Here is a 24,232-nt window from a genome sequence, read left to right as displayed (position 1 = left end):
CATTTATAGGACCCATCATTATGTATTTTTGAGATCCAACCTATTCATGAGTTAACATAGAGATAGATGAACTGAAAATAAAATATCAGATTGATTGGAAACGACCGTGGCTCCTAAGAAGTTTTGAACGGTGGATGTCAGTCCCCACTATTTTCAATGGTGGGGTCCATTAGAACTTTAGATCCAACTCATTCTCTTTGTGATGCCATAAAACGATCTCTAAAAATGGTTAGATGGTTTGGATCTAATACATACATTGGGGTGGCCACTACAGCACTATCCAACTAGTCTAGCACAGTTCAGACTGTCTGAACAGTGTGGATGAAACAAATACATCACTATGACGTGTCCACCATCTAAACAATGGACGGTGTGGAATATCACATATATTATGGTGGTCCCCACACACGTGGCAGGATGGTTTGGATATAATAATACCTCATGAGGGTCCCACATGTGGATGGATGGTGTGGAGGGACAGATACATCAGAGGTGGGTCCCATGGACCTACTGCGTCAATACATAGCCATACGGCTAGTGTGTGTGGAAAAAATAGCCAATCTATTTCATATTAAGTGGGTCCCACCACATATAATATAATATTACTTATTATATATTTTATTTTTTTATTTTGAAATGGGGCAGCGTCCAGGAGGTTGGACGTTCGTCCAACGAATGGTCTAGATGAAACACAGACCTCATGATGATATCCACAGAACTTGCTACGTCAAAGCAGCAGTTGTAACTGCTGGCTGTAGGCAGCTAGCCCACCAGCAAAATGGATGGACGGTCTAAATACAAAACATATACATCTTGGTGTGGCCCACCATCCAGCACATCTGGATAGTGTGGATGCTGCGCATACATCACAATGGGGGCCATAACACCATCTAGAACGGTGTCCAGCACTGTCCAAATTCTGTGGACTGTATGGATGGAAGGCGTACATCATAGTGGGGTCCACCATCCCAGCTGGACAGCTGGATAAAATACATGCATCTGGTGAGCTCCACCGTCCTAGTTGGATGGCTGGATGAGACACATTCATCAGGTGGGTCTCACCGTCCAGGTTTACTGGACGGTGTGGATTTCTCACATACACCATGGTGGGCTCCACTGTGATGGATGGCATGGATGCACGCATCAGGTGGGCCATACAATCAAGGAAAAAGAGAGAAAGAGAGAGATCAGAATAGTGGAGGGATCCCACCACTATGGGCCCCTCTATACAATGCATACATCAATGTGGGTCCCATCATATGTGGGCCCTAAATAAAAAAAAGAGGCATTATGAACACCCACCATTGGATCTCTTCTTCCTTCTTCCACCAAAGCATCCTAGAGCTCGAATGGATGAATTTCAATGGTTGAGATGGACTTTGGATGGTGGGATTGGGTGGTAGGAAGGTGGGCCACACTGGCTCTCTCCCATGGAGCTTGGACATTTCTCTTGGGAGCTTGCTTGAAAATGGAGAAATGAGAGAGAGAGGGTTGTAAGAGATGGGTGTGATGGGTGAGGGATGGGTGAAAGGTGATGGATGTACTTGACATGTAAAGGATGTGTAAGGGAGAGGGTTGACTTTGGGGATGGGTATTGTACTTAGGGATGGGTGTGAGTGATGGGATTGATGGGATATGTACTTGACATTTGATGTAATGGATTCTCTTGGGATTATAAAGAGCAGTGTTTTTCTGAAACTGAACGCAGGCCCACATCTCGTAGCTCATATATCGCCTCAATGCATGGAACGCGGCGTCAGAACCTCGGCGATGGCGCGGTCACAAGGGTATAAGTATCGGGACAAGCTGACTCTAGAATACAGGATACGACTCAAGGTCGCGTGCAACTGCTATCTACCTTTGGAGTTCCGAATCTAGAAAAAATATTTTCCTTAAGGAATCGTAGACCACTTTGTTGTCATTGTTCCTATTTTGAACTACCTCAATCCACTTGGGAACATAGTCCACACCAACCAATATATAAAGAAATCCAAAAGAAGATGGTAATGAGCTTATAAAATCAATATCCCAATAATAAAAAATTTTCAATGGTAAAATAGGAGATAAAGGCATCATGTTGTACCAAAACACTCTTCCCAATCTTTGACATCTATCACAAGCAACAAAGAAAGCATGGGTGTCTTTAAACATTGTGGGTCAGTAAAACCCACACTGCAGAATTTTTACAGTGGTTTTCTTAGCAGAAAAATGGTCATCACATGCTTTCATGTGGCAAAAAGGAAATAATACTCTGAACTTCATCTTCTGGGACACAACGTCTAAAAATTTGATCAGTCCCATATTAATATAAATAAGGGTCATCCCAGAAGAAGTTCTTAGCTTCTGTTTCAAAATGCTTCCTATCTTGTGACTTCCATTAATATGACATTTTTTCCTTTATAAGATAGTTCATTATATCCATATACCAAGGTAATTTGGAGATTGTAAATAATTGTTCATTAGGGAAAGTGTCCTGGATATGCATCTTCTCAGTGGAATCATCTAATACCAATCTGGAAAGGTGATCGGCCACTACGTTCTCTACTCCTTTATTATCTTTTATCTCTAATTCGAATTCCTGGAGTAGGAGGATCCATCTCAAAAGTCTCAGCTTTACATCCTTCTTAGATAACAAATATTTTAAAGCCGAGTGGTCTGTGAAAATGACCTCTTTGGATTCCAGCAAATAAGACTTAAACTTATCAAAAGCAAAAGCTACTGCAAGTAACTCCTTTTCAGTTGTTGAGTAGTTCACTTGGGTTGAGTTTAGAGTTCTTCTTGCATAGTGAATAACGTAGGACCGTTTATCTTTCCCTTGGCCCAAAACAACTCCTATGGCATAATCACTTGCATCACACATTAATTCAAAAGGAAGTGTCCAATCTGATGGACACATGATAGGTGCAGTGGTAAGAGATGATTTAATTTTATTAAAGGCACTTGTACATGTATTTGTCCACTTAAATGGGACATCCTTTTGGAGAAATTTGTCAAGGGTCTAATAATGGCACTAAAGTCTTTGATGAATCTTCTATAGAAATCGGCGTGCCCTAAAAGTGATCTAATATCTCTAATAGTTCAGGGAATATGTAGATTAGCAATGATGTTTAGTTTTGAGCGATCTACCTTGATTCCATTTTTGGAGATAACATGACCCAAAAATAATTCCCTTTTGAACCATGAAATGATACTTCTCCAAATTTAAGATAAGGTGCTTCTCTTCACACCTAGATAAGACAAGAGATAAATTGTTGAGGCATTCCTCAAAATTACTCTCAAATATAAAGAAATCGTCCATAAAGACTTAAAGAAACTTCCCAACCATATTTGAAAAAATACTTAACATACACCGTTGGAAAGTTGCTAGGGCGTTGCACAATCCAAATGGCATCCATTTGAAAGAGAACGTGCCAAATGGACAAGTGAACGTAGTTTTCTCTTAGTCTTTAAGGGCTATCTCTATTTGGTTATATCCGGAATATCCATCAAGGAAATTATAGGAGTGACCTATTACCCTAAATTGTTGAGGCATTCCTCAAAACTACTCCCAAATATAAAGAAATCATCTATAAAAATCTCAAGAAACTTCCTAGCCATATTTGAAAAAATACTTAACATACACTGTTGAAAAATTATTGGGGCGTTGCATAATCCAAATGGCATCCGTTTGAAAGAGAACGTGCCAAATGGACAAGTGAACATGGTTTGCTCTTAGTCTTCAAGGGCTATCTCTATTTGGTTATATCCGGAATATCCATCAAGGAAAATATAGGAGTGACCTGCTACCCTCTTTAAAACTTGATCAATGAATGGTAGAGAGAAATGGTCCTTCTTTGTGACCCTATTCAATTTTCTATAGTTAATGCAAATACACTAATCTGTGGTGACACGTGTTAGTATGAGTTCATTATTAGAATTTTGCACGATATTTATTCCGGATTTTTTTGAAACTACTTGAGTTGGACTCACCCAAACACTATCGGATATTGGGTAAATGATTCTCACATCCAAAAATTTGATCACCTCATTTTTTACAACTTTCATCATGTTTGGATTGAGACGCCTTTGAGGTTGTCTAATTGGTTTGACGTCCTCATCGAGGTGGATCGATGAGTGCATATGGAAGGGCTTATATCCTTAATGTCAGAAATGGTCCAGCCCAAGGCTCCTTTGTGGTCCCTTAGAATATTCAACAATTTAATCTCTTGATTCTTGTTTAAAAATGAAGAGATCACCAAATGATAAGTTTCATTTTCACCCAAGCATACACACTTAAGCTCATTTGGTAGTGGTTTTAGATCGAGCTTTAGAGTATTGGTTGGTGATGGCAGAGGTCGCAAGTCCTCAATGGACAAAATTTGAGTGTGCGGTCTCCATCAGTATATACTAATGTCTTAGGTGGTAGTGCTCTCATTATCATCACAAATTTCAGCAAGCATTTTTTGTAAATCATAATTTTTCAAGTCCCCAAAGACTTTAATCAATTCCTTAGATAGGCTAGGTTCCAATTCCTCTTCCTCTATCAAGCAGTCCATAAAATTCAGCTCATGGATCTCATTATTGTCTATGCGCTGCTTACATAGATTGAAAATATTGAGCTCTAAGGTCATGTTACTAAAAGACAACTTCATCATTCCATTCCTACAATTGATGATTATATTTGAAGTTGCTAGGAATGGGCGGCCTAAAATAATGGAAACTTGAGTGGTGCATTTACACATGGTTTAGTGTCTAGTACAATAAAATCCATGGGGAAGTAGAATTACTCTACTTGGACTAACACGTCCTCTAAAATTCTCCTTGGTAACTTAATGGAGTGGTTAGCGAGTTAGAGTGTAAACATGGTTGGTTTAAGCTTGCCTAACTTCATTTGTTAGTAAATCGAATAAGGTACTAAGTTGACACTTGCACCCAAATCTAGCAAAGCATGCTCAATTTAAAAATTTCCAATAATACAAGGAATAGTGGGACTTCTCGGGTCTTTGTGTTTGGGTACGACCCTTTTCTGAATGATAACGCTCACTTTCTTAGTGAGGAAAGCCTTCTTATGCACGTTGAATTTCCTCTTCACAGTGCACAAGTCCTTGAGATATTTAGCGTATGAAGGAATTTGTCTAATGGCATCAAGCAGAGGAATATTGACAATAACCTTTTAGAGCATATCCAACACATCTTGATATTTTATGGGGGCAATTGGATTCCAAAGTCTAGATGAGAATGGAATTGGAGGCTCGTGTGACTTAGTATTTTTATCATTTTGTTGTTACGGCTCTTGAACCATAGCCGGTTCATCATTCTCTTGAGACGGTGGCTCATCCTTCTGTATTTCTACCGGTTGCATTATCTTGTTATCGACCTCTTTTCTACTTCTCAAGGTAATGATGGACTTAGCTTGTTCATGATGTAGCTCGCTTGGATTTGAGTCTCTAATGAAATATGTATTTCTAGGGTTTGGCACATGTTGAGAAGGAAGTGTGCCTTTTTCCCTAGCATTTAGTTGAGTCTCAATTCTAGCCATGGCCATCTTTAATTCCTGATTTGATTGGATTAGAGACTAATTCATTTGAGCTTGAGAGTTCATGAATGCGGTCAATGCATCCTCTACAAATGATCGCTTTAGTGAGGGCACATGTAGTGCATTGTTAGATGCCCCAAAGAAGTTGTTTTGTGGAGGCACTTGAGGTGCATTGGGCGTATTAATTTGTGGTCCACTCCTCCAACTAAGATTATGATGGTTACGCCAATTTGGATTGTACACATTTTGTCATGCCCCAAATCAGAAACTAGGCTCACAAAATTCCTGATCGCCAAATCCGGCACCAATAGTCTCCCTAGTACCCCATTCTCGACTCTCGACACCCATACACTAGGTTCGATCTTGGGATTCTACGAGGATTTCAAACATAATTTTAATTTGTAATAAGCATAACCATAAGCATAACCCACGAACAATAACACTACCAAAAAAAAGGGGCAAAGGATTCAGACCACGTTACATTTTTGCGATGGATATAAACCTTAACTATAGTTATTACGGTTTTAATTTGTAGCTAAAAAGTTGATACACCATTATTAATTAATAGTGTTATAAGGGGCTCTATGAGGCCTAAAAAAAACTATATGTTCTATCTAAGCTGTCTATATATTTGTAAATATTACCTTAGAGGATGAAAAAAAATCAGCTAGATCGAAAGCTCAAGTGGACCACACGGTAGGAAACATTGATATTAAATTACAGTTCCTTCTTATGGTGTGGTCCACTTGGGCCTTCAATATTCCTAAAATTTAGTGTACTGAAGTAAAATAATTTATTAAAATAATGTATCGGAATGGATTAACGAAATACATCATGGTGGGCCCCACGGATCCCCTAATCGGACCGTCTACGTCCGTCTGTCAGTAAACCCCCAATTTTGGGCATGGGCTCAAAACAGAGCCATGCCCAAAAATGAGTATTTCACACACACACACACACACACACTCTCTCTCTCTCTCTCTCTCTCTCTCTCTCTCTCTCCGTTCCCTAATTAGAGCTTTCCCTAATCCTCTCTCTCCCTCTCGATCTCTACTCCATCTCTTTCATTCTCCTCCCTCTCTCCAATGCATTAGCCGTGAACGCCCTCTTCTCTCTCTCTCTCTCTCCCTCCCTCTCTCTCTCTCTCTCTCTCCATTGCAGCAGCTGTGAATTTCCTATCTGAAGAAACACACGTCATGAAGCTCCTCTCCATAGGTTTGATATCTTCTTCTATTTGTATCTCTTTTCTTGTCTTTCAGATTTGATATATGCTAACTGTTTGATGAAATGGCATGCTATCTGTTTGTTGAAATGGCATGCTATCTGTTTGATGAAATGGCATGATATCTGTTTGTTGAAATGACATCCATGCCAGGAGATATTGAACAGGTGAACTTGGACTAGAGGGGTCGACCTCTAAAAAGGGCAACTAGATTAGAGTGAATGCCGCCACAAAGTGGAAAAGATACTTGGACATAAGCCAGGTGTTGTGGGCCCCATCAGAGGTTGGCTATCGTGTACCACAGATGGACCATGCCTGAGAAAACCCCAGAGTAGAACCTTGCCACCACTCTTATTGAATGTGGATCATTTAAGTTTCTACTATCTAGTTGTAGACTAGAAATCATACAGTTACAATTGTCCTATCCAGCAGAATCTCTGCACATATTCCATATGTAGTGGGAAAAAACAAACAAACAATCTGGATTACTTAAAAATCAACCTTTTATTCTAATTTTTAAGTCACCCTCTTGTTTCTAGTCGTTGTGTTGTTCGGGCAGTGACCTGGATCGGGCCTTGACTGTTTCGATGGTCTTGGCCAGTAGTGCTACCTAGCTGGCCATACTGATATAGCAGCACTATCCTTACAAGCAGCCCTAGCCATCGAAATAACCTTGGCTAGAGTGGGGGCCTTCACCATTGCGCCGGTTTTAACCGATGTGGAGGCTTGGACTATTGTTGCAATGCTGACCTTGGAGTAGCTTTAGCCGTTTAGGGAGCCTTAATTGCCCTGAGTTGTGGTAGTTGGAGGCATGGTTGGTCCATGTGATACAACCGCTAACCCTCCCATGGGGAGGAAAAACAAGAAGGCCTCTTACTGTGTGAACACCATTTTTATAAGGAAGTTAGATGTTGTCGCTTGTAGATTCATTAATAATAACAAGGTCTCCTTGTAAGAACGTGTTTCTTCCTTTTTGGTTAGAATGACCAACCATGAATCTTGCATAGATTAAACAATCCATGATTGGGACTTGAGGAAAAGTTGAGGTGTATTGTTGTCTCCAGTCAAGTCATTAATTTTCTTTGAGCTAAATTTGTGTTTGGATTGTTGTTTGTTGTAGTTTGATGCAAGATAGGTGTTTATTACCTAGGAGTTTCTGAGGATGTTGCGGCTTCTTCTTAGCCATGAAACATAGTGATGTATATCTTCATAGCATTAACCAAATAGGTCCATAAATTATGCAAAAGAAGAAGAAGGAGGAGGAGAAGAAGAAGAAGACATTAACATGTTATTATCCTTTAGGTACAGTGGTATATTATGAGGATCTTATATAAGAGGAAAACCTCAATATGCGAAATTCATTGATTAAAAAAAAAGGAAAATCATGTTTTCGCATTGCTTTACAATAAAGGGTTTTACTTCAAGCCTATAAGTTGAATTCTATAAAACCCATTCCCTGATGAATTTAGTTTGATTTGATTTTATCTGATGCTGTTGAACTTTCTACAAAACTCCAACCTTTTTAAGCAAGAATTGTTCACTCACCCATTATTCATATATGTCACATGGATGAAATAATGTCTAAGAAAACATCCAACTTTAACAGGTAAATGCAGACATACCAACTTCACCTTACCATAAATGTACCTCCAAAATTCAAAGTTAATTCAATGTCTTTATAATCATGTCTTTTCCATAATTTAAGCCCGTAGCTCAATGGTAGACAGTGCATTTCAACATTTAGGTCTCACATTCAATCCCAGCTTACCTATAAAAATGGGGGAAAAATTCTTTTCCATAAGAGAAAGGGGCATTTTGTCTGTGATAAGACACAAGGCTATGATGATGATTGTCATTTGCATAAAAGTGAGGGGCGCATCAGTAGAAAGTTTATTTTTAAGGTTGTTAATGATAGCCTGTGTAAGAAAAACAAAATACTTAACCCAAATAAATTATAGATCATATAGTTTGACAATAGAAAATATGAGTAAAGCACCTTCAGTATTATCAGCTGCTCAACAAGGTCAACTCTTGTAAAACCTTTCACACTGTTTCCCTGTCATTTGAAGAGGTGGCTACAAATCAGCCACCCATTAGCAAACATAAGATCATCAACTAAAGAAAATGAGATAAGAGAAGAACCTGTGGCTGAAATTAGGATCACTATTATTCCAAATCATAAGCCTCGTGGCTTCCTCTAACCCAAGATATTTTATCCACCTTTTAACCATCCACTAGATTACAGAAAATTGACCATGACACCTCTATAATAATTAATTGACATGATGACTGATCACCCAAATAAGTTTCATGTGATCATAACATGGAAACTCGTTGAAATGCCATTGTAATGCAAATGTAGGAATTAGGAAATTTAGGCCATGTTTAAGGTGGCACGACCATGATCACCCAGGACAATAATTAGGCCAATCCAGCCATCAGGTGGGACACAAGTACAAGTTAAATCAGAACATCATGTGTTGTTTCCATATAGGGTGTTCATCAGATGGGCGATAGACCTGATTTGTGTGATGAGCAATCTTCATGATGGAGTACGCGTAACGGCTTGAATGTCCTACACACTGGTAAATAAGCATTGGATGAGGTTGGAAGCAACACTTCAGTTGCAGATGATGAGTCCTCATCTAACATTATTCAGCCTTATTATATGCACAACTATAACAAAGAGTGAAAATTCTTCAGTTTACACATAAAGAGATTAGGCTGATATTACAAATAGAATGTTATATAGAGTCAAAGACAAGCACTTGTGGTGAAGCATGATTTAGAGAATTTTTTTTTTTTGGTTAGTGCTTTGAAGATATACATCACTGTGTTTAGAATTAGATCCGTGAATGGGTGAAAAATAATAATAAAAAATTTTGTAAGGTGAAGGTTCAAAATGAACCCCTTGGTTAATCAAGATCTAGCTATAATAGATAGGGAGTGGATGACACTAAGTTTTCCAAACCCTCATTTTATTTCTAGAATCAGAAGCCTTTTGAAGTTTGCACGAGAACACCTTCCTGGTAGAGAAACCGTTCTTTATCCATGCGCCACTTACAGATGTTTACGATTACCGGTTTCTTATGATGATTTGGAAATACATCTAATGAAAAATGGATTCGACCCAAGCTATAGGGTTTGGGACATGCATGGTGAGCATGTATCACCTAAGCGTATTGAATATGCATCAAGTTCCCAATAGTACCACAATGTCCTAAACTTAAATAAGGTTCAAAATATGATTGTTTAAGAACTTGGTGGTAATAACCTAGATGAAGTTGTATAGGATGAGCCGAATGTGACCCCTATAGTCGAAGGGGTCTTTAGGGAAAATGAAACTGAAGAGTTTAAAGAAAATCTACGAGACGCAATGACTAAGCTATACCCAGGGGCCCAAGATTTCACCGTGCTGACTTTTATTGTATAACTTTTCAAATTAAAGGTGGACCGTGGATGGAGTGAAAAAAGCTTTACAGAGCTCCTTCAACTACTAAAGAAGGTGTTACCTTCTGGTAACAAGGCCCCTACTAATACCTACCAAGCAAAGAAGATCATTACAAAGTTGGGTCTTGATTATGTGAAGATCCATGCTTGTCTAAATGACTGTATCTTGTACTGAAAAGAGAATGAGATGAAAACCAGTTGTCTAACTTGTAAAGCTCCTAGGTTCAAGATAGAAATGGATGTTGCGAAAAAATAATCTCGAGTACTTGTCAAGGTGTTAAGGTATTTTCTATTAACACCAAGACTACAAAGAACGTTCAGTGTGCCATGGTTAGCGAAAGAAATGTCCTGGCACTTAACTAAAAAATTGCAACATGAAAAGATGGAGCATCTAACTAATTATATTGCATGGAAGAATCTCGATGAGAAGTATATGGATTTTTTAGCTGAGCCTCGCAATGTTCGATTGGGCCTAGCTACAGATGGGTTTAACCCATTCGGTGCTTTTACTACAGCTTATAGTTCATGGCCCGTTATGCATGTGACATATAACCTTCCACCAAAGCTTTGCATGAAACCTCAGTTTACTATGTTGACTTTGCTCATTAAGGGACTACAACAACCAGGAAAGGATATTGATGTTTATTTATGGCCATTGATTGATGAATTGAAAGACTTATGGTATAAACGGGTCACAACACTTGACGCATACCATGAAAATAAATTCAAGATGCATGCCGTTTTGCTCTGGACAATCCATGACTTTCCAGCATATGGTAATGTTTCTGGTTGTAGGACCAAGGGTAAGTATGGTTGTCCTGTATGTGGTCCCAACACAGATTCCTTGCGACTCCAATATGGAAAAAAACATGTTTAAATGGGTCACAGACGATAGTTGCCAATGTCAAACCAGGCAAGGAAGGACACAAGTGCTGACACATTCAATAAGAAGGTGGAGATACGACGACAACCCATTCGTCTGGACAGGATTGAGGTCGAAAGACAAACTGCGAACCTGAATATGCAATGGGGGAAGACTGAGAAGAGGAATATGAGGGGTATTGATGGAGGCCGACAAGAGCTAACGGGCGATGTTGGATCACCGTGGTTTTGCAAACAGTCTATATTATTTGATCTGGAGTATTGGGAAGATATTCCAGTGCGTCACAACCTTGATGTTATGCATGTCAAGAAAAATATATGTGAAATCCTTATTGCCTTATTATTGAACACACCTGGTAAGACCAAGGATGATGTTAATGCACGCAGGGACCTGAAACGGTTGGGAATTAAGAAACGTCTATGGCTAAAAAAGAGCAATGGCAAGATGATTTAGAAACAAGGTCCTTTTTGTTTAAGAAAAGAAGAGAAAAAGCTTTTCATCCAGACTTTGCATGACCTGCATGTTCTTAGTGCGAATTGGAAGACCATCATAAAGGGAGATTGTGCGGATTTAAAGGGAATGAAGTCTCATTCTTACCATGTGTTGATGCAACATTTGCTCCCAGTTCTCATCCAACATGCATTCAGGGATAGGAAGGTCATTCGTCTTATAATTACAAGCTTTTACACCTTCTTTAATGCCTTGTGCTTGACAACAATAGACCTTCAAACGCTCCTCACTCTTGAGAGGGGTATGGCTAGGACGTTATGTCAGCTTGAGATTATATGCCCTCCATTTATATTTGTCGTGATGATGCATCTGTCAATCCACTTGGCTTACGAGGCTCGCATATATGGTCCTGTATACTATCAATGGATGTATCCATTCGAAAGGTACGCGATGATTTCAGTAAGAATAATCCGGCTTAACATCTACGGTTGTATGTATTTGTAATGTATCATTATCTTTGTCAGGTTCATGAAGACATTCAAGGCCTATGTCTGTAATAAGACGCAACCTGAGGGTTGCATTGCAGAACAATATATCCAAGAGGAGATAATTATATATTGCAACCAATATAGAGGAAAACAAAAAAATAACCCTCTTGGAAAAAAATCGAAAAACAAGCCTATTGCAAGTTGCAAGATGTCGTTGATGATGATAACAATGATGACAATGTTGGTCCAATAGGTTTGGATCTAAGTATTATCCTAGTGGGTATCGAATACGAACAAGCTCGTACATGGGTACTGAAGAGTCATCCCAGCTATGATGTGTGGGAAGGGTATGCACAATTAGCTCATTTGTATATATCTTCTTTACTTTATGTGATTTCAATATAACAATGGTATCAAATAACGCGCAGGAAGCATAAAGATTTCTTGCAGTGATGCTACAGGAGGACCAATAGGGTGCCTAGTGAGGATGAATTCATACCTTGGTTGAAGAGGCAACCAGAGTTTAGCGAATCTAACGATAAAGAATTTAAAGATATAGTGAGAGGACCTCCAGCTTTTTGTATTCAATATAATAAGTATTGTATTAATGGTTTTCTCTTTGTCACTAAGGACTATGAGGAGAATAAAATGAACCAAAACAGTAGGGTTATGACAGAGGGTATGACCACCTTCCGATCTAGTGTTAAGGATATGAATACAGTGGATGAAAATCAACCTTACTACGAAGTCCTTCGTAGAATTGTCCAATTGGAGTACAGAACAGGGTACAAGCCTATCCTATTTAAGTGTGATTGGGTGAAGGTGACGCATCATGGTGTTTCTTTTGATGTTGAAGTGAATTTGAGATTAGTAAATTTGTTCAGTCTTTACAGTTCAGACAAATTGGGTGATGAGCCGTTCATTCTTGCGGAGCATGCCACGCAAGTTTTCTACTCCAGAGATCCAAAAAATCCTGAATGACATCTGGTATTGGAGTTCCAAAAAATATTTTTAACGAAGAAGAGATGTGCCATCTATCGGAACGATTTAAGGATGTAACTGATGCCGATGCAGGACCTAATCTCACCTCATTAGCATTTGTTGATGAGTTGATATTCAATGAACCTGAAGACATCAGTGTTGTAGTCGAGAAAACAAAGAAAAGAAAGTGATCAAGGAGAATCTCTTGAATTGTTTATATTTTCTAAGCATATAACAAAATGATATTTATTTGGAGGAAATCCAATTAAGGTATGGATAATGTAGTGAATTGTTTGTACTTTATCTGTTATATAAATTATTGTATTAATCATTAGTGTTTTTAATTTAATTTAATTTAATTTATTTATATTAGTGAATAAACAGGCACATGATTCACAACCAGAGGCATTGGGTGTGCACTTGACCGAGACTACAGATGCGAGCAAGACCAAAGGTAATATGATAGTTCTTCTTAATTAGATATGTAAATTTCAATTTTCTTATATATTAGCGGTAATGAACGATGTGTATATATAACTGTTATCCTTTTATGTTGTTGTGCCAGCTTCTTCTTCTTCTTCGTCTAGAAAGAGAGGTCCTACTAGGGGTGCTTTTTTTACATGAACCTGATAGGAAAAATGTCCTAAAGACGAATGAATTCAGGCAACCGAATGAGGATTGTCCTAAACAAAAGCAATTTATATCGCATATCAGTATCCTCACCCGTAATCATATCCCAATCATATACCAGGACTTTTGCCAGGTGCCTCATGTACACATTCAAATGATCATAGAGTCATTGTCACGGGCTTATGAGTTTGAGGGTCAAAGTTGGGATGTGAGCTTTACATACATAACAAAACACATCATGGAAACGTGGCAGAATTACAAGCAAAGGTTGATTAGAAAATATATTAAATACAAGGATCTTACAGTTGTGAGAGATAGTCTTGCCACCCCAGGTATCCCTATGGAGGATTGGTTGGTCTTCGTGAATCAACATAGCACTGAGGAATTCAAGAGAGCAAGCGAAAGGAATAAAGTCAATCGGTCCAAGCTAAAAGGACCTGTGTGTCTTGGGAGGAACAGCATGGCTGTTATTCGCCATCAGATGGTATATATTATTTATTTATAAATATAAGTATTATAGTTTAATATTGAATTTACTTTTGAATTATCACTCATCTAATTCCATTAATATGTAATGTGCCAAAGGCGAAGGAGAGGAATCTTACCTTTGATGCCGAGATAGGTAGAGGTGATGTTTACTTAAGAGCCCATACAAGCAAATACAAGTTGTCTAGTATCCTGACCTTTCTGTAAGTCCATCCCCTTATACCACTAACCAGTACCTTTATGAGATGCCAATGTATAACTTTGAATTATTTTATATTCATTTGTATTTTGTCACAGGAAAAATTAGATGAACTTTATTCTAGCAATCCTTCTTCTAAGATTACCGGCATTGACGATGCTCTTACACAGGTAATAATAAAATTTAAAAGTTACAGTGAGATTCATGGTAATTATGAATTTTCTAATAACTTGATTTGCAATGTTTTACAGTTGGTTGGTTCTGACGGTAGAAGGCGAATGTGGGGTCTAGGATGCTCACTAACCAAGACAGGATTGAAGATGTCAGCCCCTGCCCATTCAGAGGTAGAGAATTTGATAAAAGAAAGAGAGAGCCTAGTGCAGGAGATATCTGATATAAAGAAATCATTGGCTGAGATGAAGGCCTAGATGGAGATGTAGTAACACGCACAATCTACTCAAAACCTCTCATCACCAACAATTGCTAGATCTGCTCAGGCATCGTCAATATGTAAGTGTAAATTTGCTACTGTATTGAACTTACAATTATTTTATAAATGATAACAATACCAATGCCATTTTATATGTGTACATGTAGCCGGATATAATATATATCGGTAAGAGATGCGACTTGCTTGGTTGGGGAAATCGTGATGTAGTTGCTCGTGGTCAAGTACACGAAGTTAATCCAAATGCAGTTGTCCATTACGAACCATTGGAGGAGGGAGCTTTTGTTATTATCCTGACTGAGATTATACATCCTGACACTCGTTTGTGGAAAGAAGATGGGTTCGCATCTACACTTGGAGAGGCTGGTCCGGGATCATTTGTGCAATGGGGGAAAGAGTCTTTGAGATTTTGATAATTTGAACAAATTTAGTAATCTATAATTGAACTTGGTGTGGATGCTTTTTTTAGTTACTTTATATGATGTTTTGCTTGTTTTTCCCTTAATTTTGAACTAATTTGGCAGTTTATAGTTCAACATATTAATGGTCTACATGTTTTTTTTAGTTATTCTATATGTTGTTTGGTTTGGTTTTTGTAATTTTAAATGAATTTTATACTCTATATTTAAACATATTAGACTCCATTCGGTTATCACAAACCAAATGGAGCCTAAGCCTCTTTTTAACTCTACCAATGCAACTCCTTGCGTTGCTGGTCCCAAGCCCGAGTAAAGGAGGAGGGAGAGTGGGCATCAAGGTGAGTTGTGTACTTTTCATTCATTTTCTGAGAGGAATTTTTAAAATGCATGATGGTTACTTTCAATAGTTTTTCGGCTACTTCTACTATCATTTGAGGACCTCATAGGCCCAACTAACTTGAGATTTTTATATCCAGGCTGAAGTATTTTTAGCCCCACAGTTCAATGTTGCCACTACAAGGTTCAATATTGAAATGGTAAAGTTTTTAACTATTTATTTTATCTTTGTTTTTTCTTGTTCTTCATAAATAATTTAATGTCTTAGCCTCCTGTCATTACCAGCTAGTCTTGTCACTATTTGTACATATGTCATCTCATGAGTCTTACTTTTTGTAATTTTCTTGCCCCTGTAGTGATTATCAGAAATAGTGGGCCATCATTGAAAGATTACCCTTGTAGTGAGTCCAATCAAGGTATGGATAATATATGGTTTTTTTTCTTAGGAGTGTATCATAGAATCAAATTTTGGTATTTGGGTTGATGAATTTTAGAATCTAAGGTAGAGTTTCTGAATTATTTGGTGTTGTTGTTCTGATTTTGTGAAAGTTGTAGTGGGTGTGCCACCATTGGCAAGATGGGGTTGTTTTTGTTTTTTTATTTTTTTATTTTTTATTTTTTTTTTGAAGAACAATGCAAATTCATTAAAAAAGAAAAAAGAAAAGAAAGAGATACAACAGGAGAGAAAACAGAAAAACCAGAAACTAGGGACGCTGAGATAGCGAACCAACTACACTCCTAGAAATAAAAGATTACAACCCCTGAGTTTTTCTACATTTGAAGCCCATTCTATAATGAACTGATTAACTCTACGGAGGAGCGATAAAGCAGAGTGAGACTCATTTCTGAAGCATCTGTTGTTCCTCTCTTCCCAAACTTTCTAATAATGTTTTAATCTTCTTCTTATTATTATTATTCTTTTTTGTATTTTAATGTAATGGGACCTAATTCACCACATCATGCTTGATTTTTGTTCAATGAAGGCCCATTTGGTTGACTTTCAACAGGTCGGCACGATAGCCACCATTCTTACCAAAGAATGGTCTGATATACCATTGAACACATGCTGAATGCATGTTGATATTTTCACAAAAAAAATTTTGGCTAAAAAATGACCGATATGGGACGATACAAGGCTGATGCCGATATGCCACCCCCATATTGTATTGTTTTTTGGCTGGGCCCATACACCTACCAATACCGACATTCAGATCCATGGTTGGGGAGGTTTGTAGCTGTAATCTTGTACAACATATTTTTTGGGTTGTCCTAATGTTTCTTGCTTTATGGTTGCCTTCTTAATGGAGAGACCAGTGGGTCTCTTGTGGTTGCTGTTGTTTTGTTTGTTTGTTCTCTTTCAATAAAATCGTTAGTTTTCAGAAAAAAGAAAAAAGAAAGAAAGAAAAGAAAAGAAAAACTATCCAGGCCCGTGGATTAGATGCTTCTTATTTTTGCTCAGATGTTTGTTTCTTCATTCTTCATGTATTTTCATTAATGCATGCAACTTGTAGAATTTCTGATATAGTGTTACAAGGACATAGAAATCCCTTCCATCGAGATGCATGCAGTTTTGGGAAGAAAAGAACTTGAGAAATTAAGTGCTTCATCGTCTGATTCGCCTTTTGCTCGAGGAACATAGATTCTCTTATAATGTCTGCAACTGTCTCACCAGGTGTGTTTAAAATGCGACACAAGCACCAAGCACCATAACATAATGGACATAATACAGATAGCATCATGTAATTGTTGACGCATTTGAAGGATTAATGAGCATGTACTTGAGCATGACATCCCATGTGTCTGACTCGTACCCAGCAATATGCCTGGCAACTGCTCCTCCATAAGTCTCCTTTGCTTGCTTTCCCTTTTGGGTAAGCTGGGGGTTAGTACTGGGTGGGATCATCTTGGCACATTAGTGTTACTGATGTGAGCCTCTACCGTGGGCTTCCAGGAGCCTGGCTAAAAGAGGGAGGTTGATATCTGATGGGCTTGATTCTGAAACTTTTGCCAATGTACCTTTTAAAAGCAGACCCCAAATTGTTGGGAGAAGGCTATGATGATAGTGATATTTTTTTTATTTTTTATTTTTTGTCGTGAACTTGGAATCTAAAATCTACAAATGTAATTTGTACTTATAATACTTCTAATCATTTACTTTTCATTCAGGGTAGGCTACAGGTGGATTACAAAGTTTCTTGCCCTTGGTTGTTACGCAATGTTACTAATGCCAGGTTTTCTACAAGGTTCGTTTTTTTTTTTTTTTTGTTGAGACCTTTTTATTCAAAGTACTTGCCAGCGCATCTAAGGCCTATTTGGATGCCAACCCAATCCTTGAATTGTTCCATAGAGACGTCCCTTGTCTGTCGACATATGTTGGGAGAGTGGTACCTTTTCTATTCTTTATTTGTTAAATAAGCAACTAAATTCTATTAAAGAGAAGCAAAAGGGGTACAGAAGAGGGTATCTGGTTGAATACATGGCATGATGGAATGATGTGCTTCTACTGAATTCCCCGTAAATCATCTCATTTATGAATTGGGCGGGTACCGACTCACAAGTCTAGGAATCTGTTGAAATGGGCCTGCAGTATGTTGCTTTAAGTCTTGTATGGGTTTCAGACTACTTGGCTATTTAAGCTTTATATTACTCAAAACAGTACTATTTTCTTTTATGTAGGATTCAGTTACTTGTCTTCTTTGGAAACAATCTCATTAGAAGGAATATGTCCTCAAAACCCATGCCTCTAAATGAGTTTAATTCTTTGCAGTTGGATACTACTATTTCTTCTCAAGTCAGGTCTGCATGAGTGTAGTTTATGGAGACCAGCCAAGAAATAGGTACTAGGCTGTGGATGCGCATCACTTGAGATTCACTTTCTAGTTCCATGTTTTTGATGCATTGAATTTGCACATCACACATTTCAATAGATCCTCTAACCAGCTAGCTGAAAATATTTTGATTTGCAAACTTGATCTATATTTACCCACAAATATTAAGGAGCCAAAACCAGTTGTGGCATTTGTAACTGGAGGAGCCTGGATCATCGGGTGACGTTTTAAGCTTATGCTTCAGTGGATCGTATCTTGGAGATTTAGTTTCATTGCTCCTCTCACTCATGTATTTTCATTTCTTCATATATAATGTTACACAAACCAATAGTCCATCAAACCACATTACTCATGTTGGATTTTGCCATAATTTAGAAGATTAGCAGGTACATTTTTGATTTCTTCCTATGTAAGTGTTTTTTTTTTTTACTTTCTTCCTTTTGAGATGTGTACAAAGGCATGCTTGTTTGATTGTGTCTACAAATGCTATTTTATACAGGCTGACAAGCTAAAGAAGTCACTGGAGGATGAAATTCATTTTCTCAAGGGAAGGGTTTCAGAACTTGAAAGTAATCTTGTGTCAAAGTCCACAGAAGTTACATCTGCAGTTTCAGGGAAAGAAGAAGCTCTATCTCAAGCAAATACTTCTACATTTCTAAATAAGCATTATTGCATTATATGGAGGGTGTTTACTGTGTTGGAGTGTATTTGTTTCTTGCACATGAGGGCATGCCTTAGTTGTAATTCTTATGATAGGTTGAGCAAAGTTAAGTATTGTTTATTTAGAAATGTGAATGTGGGATGCATTGTATGATTTGATTGCTATTTGTAATAAATGCATCATTTTTTTTTCTTGATTGCATTTTATGTACTATTCCTATCAGCATTAAGCTTGGATGGGTTATCAATCACAACAGGTTCTTACAATGGAAACAGGCACCATTATTACAATTTTTTTTAAAAATAGCTACGAATTTTGGCTGTAGCTATTGTTTTGAAAACCATAGCTATTGCTAACTACAACATATTACTACGGATTTCATTCTACTTTTAGCTACTGATATTATTCGTAGCAGTAGGAACATTTTACTACAGAAATTACAGCTACTACTTTTTTCCGTAGCTACTGATATCTACTGCTACGGATCTAATTTATAGCCGTAGGTATATTTCGCTACAGAAAGTATAGCTACGACCTTTATTCATAGCTACTGGTATCTATTGCTATGGATTTAATCTTTAGGTGTAGCTACATTTCGCTACAGACAATATAACTACGACTTTAGTTTGTAGCTACTGATACCTATTGCTACGGATATAATCCGTAGCAATAGGTTTTTTGACCTTTAGCTACCCCACCAATAGCGACGGACGTGCGATGAACTATATCCGTAGCAAAAGGGCTTTAGCTACAGTTTTTATCCGTAGCCTTTACCCATTTTTCTTATAGTGTAACCACAAGAACACCATCACAAAATCCACTATGATAAAAAAGAATTTAAGATACAATGCGTATAAAGGGAAATACAAGATAATAATAATGGAAACTCCTGAAGCTCGACTGCACGCTCCTGCTACGACTAAGTTACGGTTGCGTCCTGGCGTCACCTGCACGCATCAATCGTGCATAAGCTTATAAAAAGCTTAGAGGGTGGTGTAAGTGTGTGCGTAATATGAACATGCTTAGAAGCAATATCAGAGTAATGCGGAATCATGCTGATGAGTGCATGAATGCAATCAGTCGTACTAAGGCTATGCGGTGGAAGACATGAACCTTATCAGTCATACCAAGATCATGAGATGCCAGATGTAACTCAAGCATGCCAATCCTCATCCAAATCCACATATCAATGCAGCTCATCACTAGAGCATCAAATATCAGTACAGTTCTCACTCTGGATAATCACCGGGGTTTAGTATACTCCAAATGATACTGCCCCTTTCTCAAGTGCGTAGTCTAAGTGAGTGTAAGAAACCTCACTATCTGCCAGCCGATAGTCTATCAATACCTATCCGTCATGTCGATAGCGGACCCATTCACGAGCAGGTCATACTCAGCCTAGCAATGCCCCTTACCCTTGGGTGGGTAAGGCCACACCCCTTTCCAACCGACCACGACACAGTGAGAGACGAGGCCTCCTGGTATTTGGCCCTCGTGCGCTCATGTATCTACTTGGTCTCGACGTTGGATTCATCGTCTGGTACCATCAGATTTAGGAATTTTCACCTAGGGACATTTATGGCGCCCCGATGCTAGTAACAGTATTTTCGGTGTCTGATCCTGCCATCCACGATGTGCCTATGGAGGCCGTAGCCCTAATGTCGCTAGGGCGTACAGTAATCATGTCATACAAATGCGAAGTGCATGAATCACACTATCAGTCATGCAGACATCCTACACATACCGTGTGCTCATGTGGGGCAACTCCACCTATCAGGGAGCTCATAAACAATCTGCCCGAAGGCATATGCTATGATCAGTCACTCCTCATATCAAGCATACATATGATGCGTATGAGCATGAATCCTGGAACTATACTAAACATGTTATGTGGTGATGGATTCTGTTTATAACAAAGATGGGCCTAGACGACCTACACACTACAAGTATGGGCCTAACAATGGGCCCTAGGGAGAGTTACAATGCGGACATTTAACCATCATTGCTCTTACAATGTGGACGTCAAACCATTATTGCTCCCAAGGCATGATCCTCATAAACATCATTACATACATCATGGTAGAATCTCACATTGCAATGGACCTCATATACATCACATTCGGCCCACACAAAGGCCTCACTCATGGTCCTTAGATACATTACATTGGACCTCAACCCATGGGCCTCAAATATGTCTCAATAGGCCTCATATGCATCAAGTGGGCCGCATCATGTGGGCTGGTCCAATGGGCCAACATGCATCAAATGGGCCACATCATATGGGCCACACCAATGGGCCCATATACATCATGTGGGCCTTAAATACATCAAATGGGCCGCATCATGTGGGCCTTAAATACATCAAATGGGCCGCATCATGTGGGCCTCAAATACATCAAATAGGCTGCATGGGCCACTCCAATGGGCCAACATGCATCAAATGGGCCACATCATATGGGCCACACCAATGGGCCCATATACATCAAATGGGCCGCATCATGTGGGCCACACCGATTACACCATTCATCTATTTTTAGAGATCATTTTAGAGTATTATCCAAAAAATGAATCATATCAAAAGATCATCTAGACCAAACCACAAATAATAGTGGTGATAATGATTTCCACTGTTAAAACTCTAGTGGGCCACCATAGCGTTTATTTTCTGTCCAGTTTGTTCATAAGGTCATAAAGACCTGAACTAAGAGGAAAAATAAATTTCATATTGGTCCAAAACTTATGAGACCCAAAAGAATTCAATGTTGGACGTTCAATCCCCACTGTTTATGGTAGTGTGGTCCACTTGATAGCTAGATCTGTCTTATTTTTCTTCTCAAGCCCTAGGACGAGCTCACCAAATGGATGGACGGTTTGGATGTAACACATACATCAGGGGTGGGGCCATGTATTTGGCCCACCAGGGATTTGAATCTGCTTCATTTTTATTATTTTTATTATATATATATATATATTTGAAATAGTCCACCGTTTAGCCATCTGGATGGTTGGAATAAAACACATACATCATGGTATGCACCATCTCATCTAGATGGTGGATGCAAAATAGGTGGACGACTTTGATAAGCACATGCATCATGTGGAGTCCACACGTGCGTGTGTCCCACAACTTCTATGCAGCATGAATAAAACACGTACATCACAACTGCCCACCGTCCCTGCCCTTGGACGGTGGGATGCAACCCGTTGGACAGAGTGGCCCCTAGACAATGTGGATCCAATGCATATATCATGGTGGGTCCACACGTGTGGCCCTCCTCAGCTTTGTATAAAGCTGATATTTGTATATTCCTTCACCCGGGCCTGTCCAAACAGATGGGCAGCAATCCCGTCCCCATCAAGGTGGGCCCAATGCATGGACGGCATAGATATGATACATACTTCAAGGTCAATCAGGAAAGAGAGAGAGAGAGAGGGAGATCGGCGTAGTGGAGGGACCCCGCCACTATGGGTCCCTCAAGATTATAACACATACATCAAAATGGGTCCCACATACAAGTGAGCCCTCAAATGAAAATCAACGGTAGATCACCCACCTATCAGCCTTCTTCTTGGTTCCTTAGCTTCCTTGGCTCCCATGCTCAACTTGTGACAGTGGATGATGAAGTTTTGATGGTGGAGATGAGAGATTGGGTGATAGAGAAGTGTGCCACACCTTGGAAGGCTTAGACGTTGGATTTTTTTGTTGCTTGGGAGTGAAGAGAGAGAACGAGAGAGAGAGAGAGAGGGAAGTGATGGGATGAAAAGAGATGGAGTGATGGGTGATGGGTGATGGGTGGAGTGATGGAGTTGTGAGAAAGGGATGGGTGGAGAGAGAGATAGAGAGTTGACTTTGGGAATGGGAACGGGATGGGCTGCTTGTACTTGTGATATGGTGTGTACTTGACTTGATTAATTGATTGATTGATGGGATAGGTTGTAGAGATTCTTTCGAAATTCACATGTATGGCGTTTTCCTTGGAATGAATGCGGGCCCACATCTTCTAACCCAGGTATCAGATTCGTGTGCTAGTCAGGCGTTGGAACCGTGGCGATGGTGCGGTCGCTAGGGTACAAGTTTCGAGTCGAGCTGACTCAAAATCACTGGATGCGACTTAGGATTGCGTGTAAATACCGATTTCATGTTGAGAATTGCCGGAATTCGGTTGAGAGGACCGTGAAAGCCTATGGAATGGTACGGACTAGGATATGAGCCTTACACATTTCTCATTGGTTGCACAGCTGGCCTTTGGTAGTTATTTATAGCATTTGCTTTCCCATGCTCATGCATGATAACTTTTATAAATGGGATTGTTGGACAACCTTTTATGTCATGGTCGACACCACCATAAATGCTACAAAAATTACCTAAGGTGGTGTTTGCTTTAATTGCAACAACCTTCCTAATTTCTAACGCTTCGACCTTTCTAGCTAATATAGCGAATTTTGCATTAAGGTCGTCTTCCTATCTTAGGACTTACATCACCGCTTTCTCTTTAGGAATGGGTTTAGTTTAGTCCGATTTAGCAGAGACATCCCATGTCTGAGTATTCTCTACTAACATGTGTAGAAAATCCCAAGCCTCATTATGATATTTGTCAAGAAAGGTTCAACCACACATCATCTTTATGAATTGATGGGTATCCATGGTGAGCCCTTTTTGGAATGCATCAATCAAGTGCCATGATTCATAACCATGATGTGGGAAGTGAGTAGAAGGTCTTTGAAGTGCTCCCAAGCTTGGAAAAATAGTTCATTCCCCTTTTGGGAAAACAACATGATTTCCTATTTAAGTGCATTTATTTTATGATTAGGAAATTTTTTTTTTTCAAAAACTCTCTACTTAAGGTTTGCCATGTACTGATGGTATGAGGTCTTAGAGAGTTGAGTCGTGAGTTGGCACAATCCCTTAGAGAAAATGAGAATAACCTAAGTTTGAGTGCATCCCTATTGCCATTGTTTACTTGTAATGTTGGGATCACTTCCTCAAAGTCCTTGAGGTGCAAGTAGGGGCTTTCAAAATCCAAGCCATGAAATTTAGGAATCAATTGAATAACACCTAGTTTAAAATCAATGTTCCCTGTGTGAGCAGGGAACACAATGCAAGATGGTAAAGTTGATCTCTCAGGGTGTAAATGTTTACGTAAAATCCATGGTTGGTGTAACACATTCCTATAAACTTCATTCTCATTCTCAAGAGGAGGATTGCGTTGATTTTCTCTGTTTTGGATTGGAGTTG

At 38.9% G+C, this 24,232-nt stretch overlaps 1 long non-coding RNA gene and 1 other non-coding gene across 2 annotated transcripts; both read left to right on the top strand.

Annotated features, from left to right (window-relative positions):
- The first annotated feature begins 15,644 nt into the window (after positions 1-15,644).
- LOC131237123 (uncharacterized) lies at positions 15,645-19,189 on the top strand. The gene is made up of 3 exons (XR_009167051.1): positions 15,645-15,707; positions 15,864-15,923; positions 18,835-19,189. It is a non-coding gene; the product is annotated as an uncharacterized LOC131237123 (long non-coding RNA).
- Positions 19,190-23,684: 4,495 nt separating this feature from the next.
- On the top strand, positions 23,685-23,790 carry LOC131238426 (small nucleolar RNA R71). Its single transcript, XR_009167836.1, has one exon. It is a non-coding gene; the product is annotated as a small nucleolar RNA R71 (small nucleolar RNA).
- The last annotated feature ends 442 nt before the right edge of the window (positions 23,791-24,232 follow it).

Source organism: Magnolia sinica, chromosome 2 (assembly GCF_029962835.1).
Source record: "Magnolia sinica isolate HGM2019 chromosome 2, MsV1, whole genome shotgun sequence".
NCBI classification, from domain to species: Eukaryota; Viridiplantae; Streptophyta; class Magnoliopsida; order Magnoliales; family Magnoliaceae; genus Magnolia; species Magnolia sinica.
This window is presented reverse-complemented; position numbering and strand designations above follow the sequence as displayed.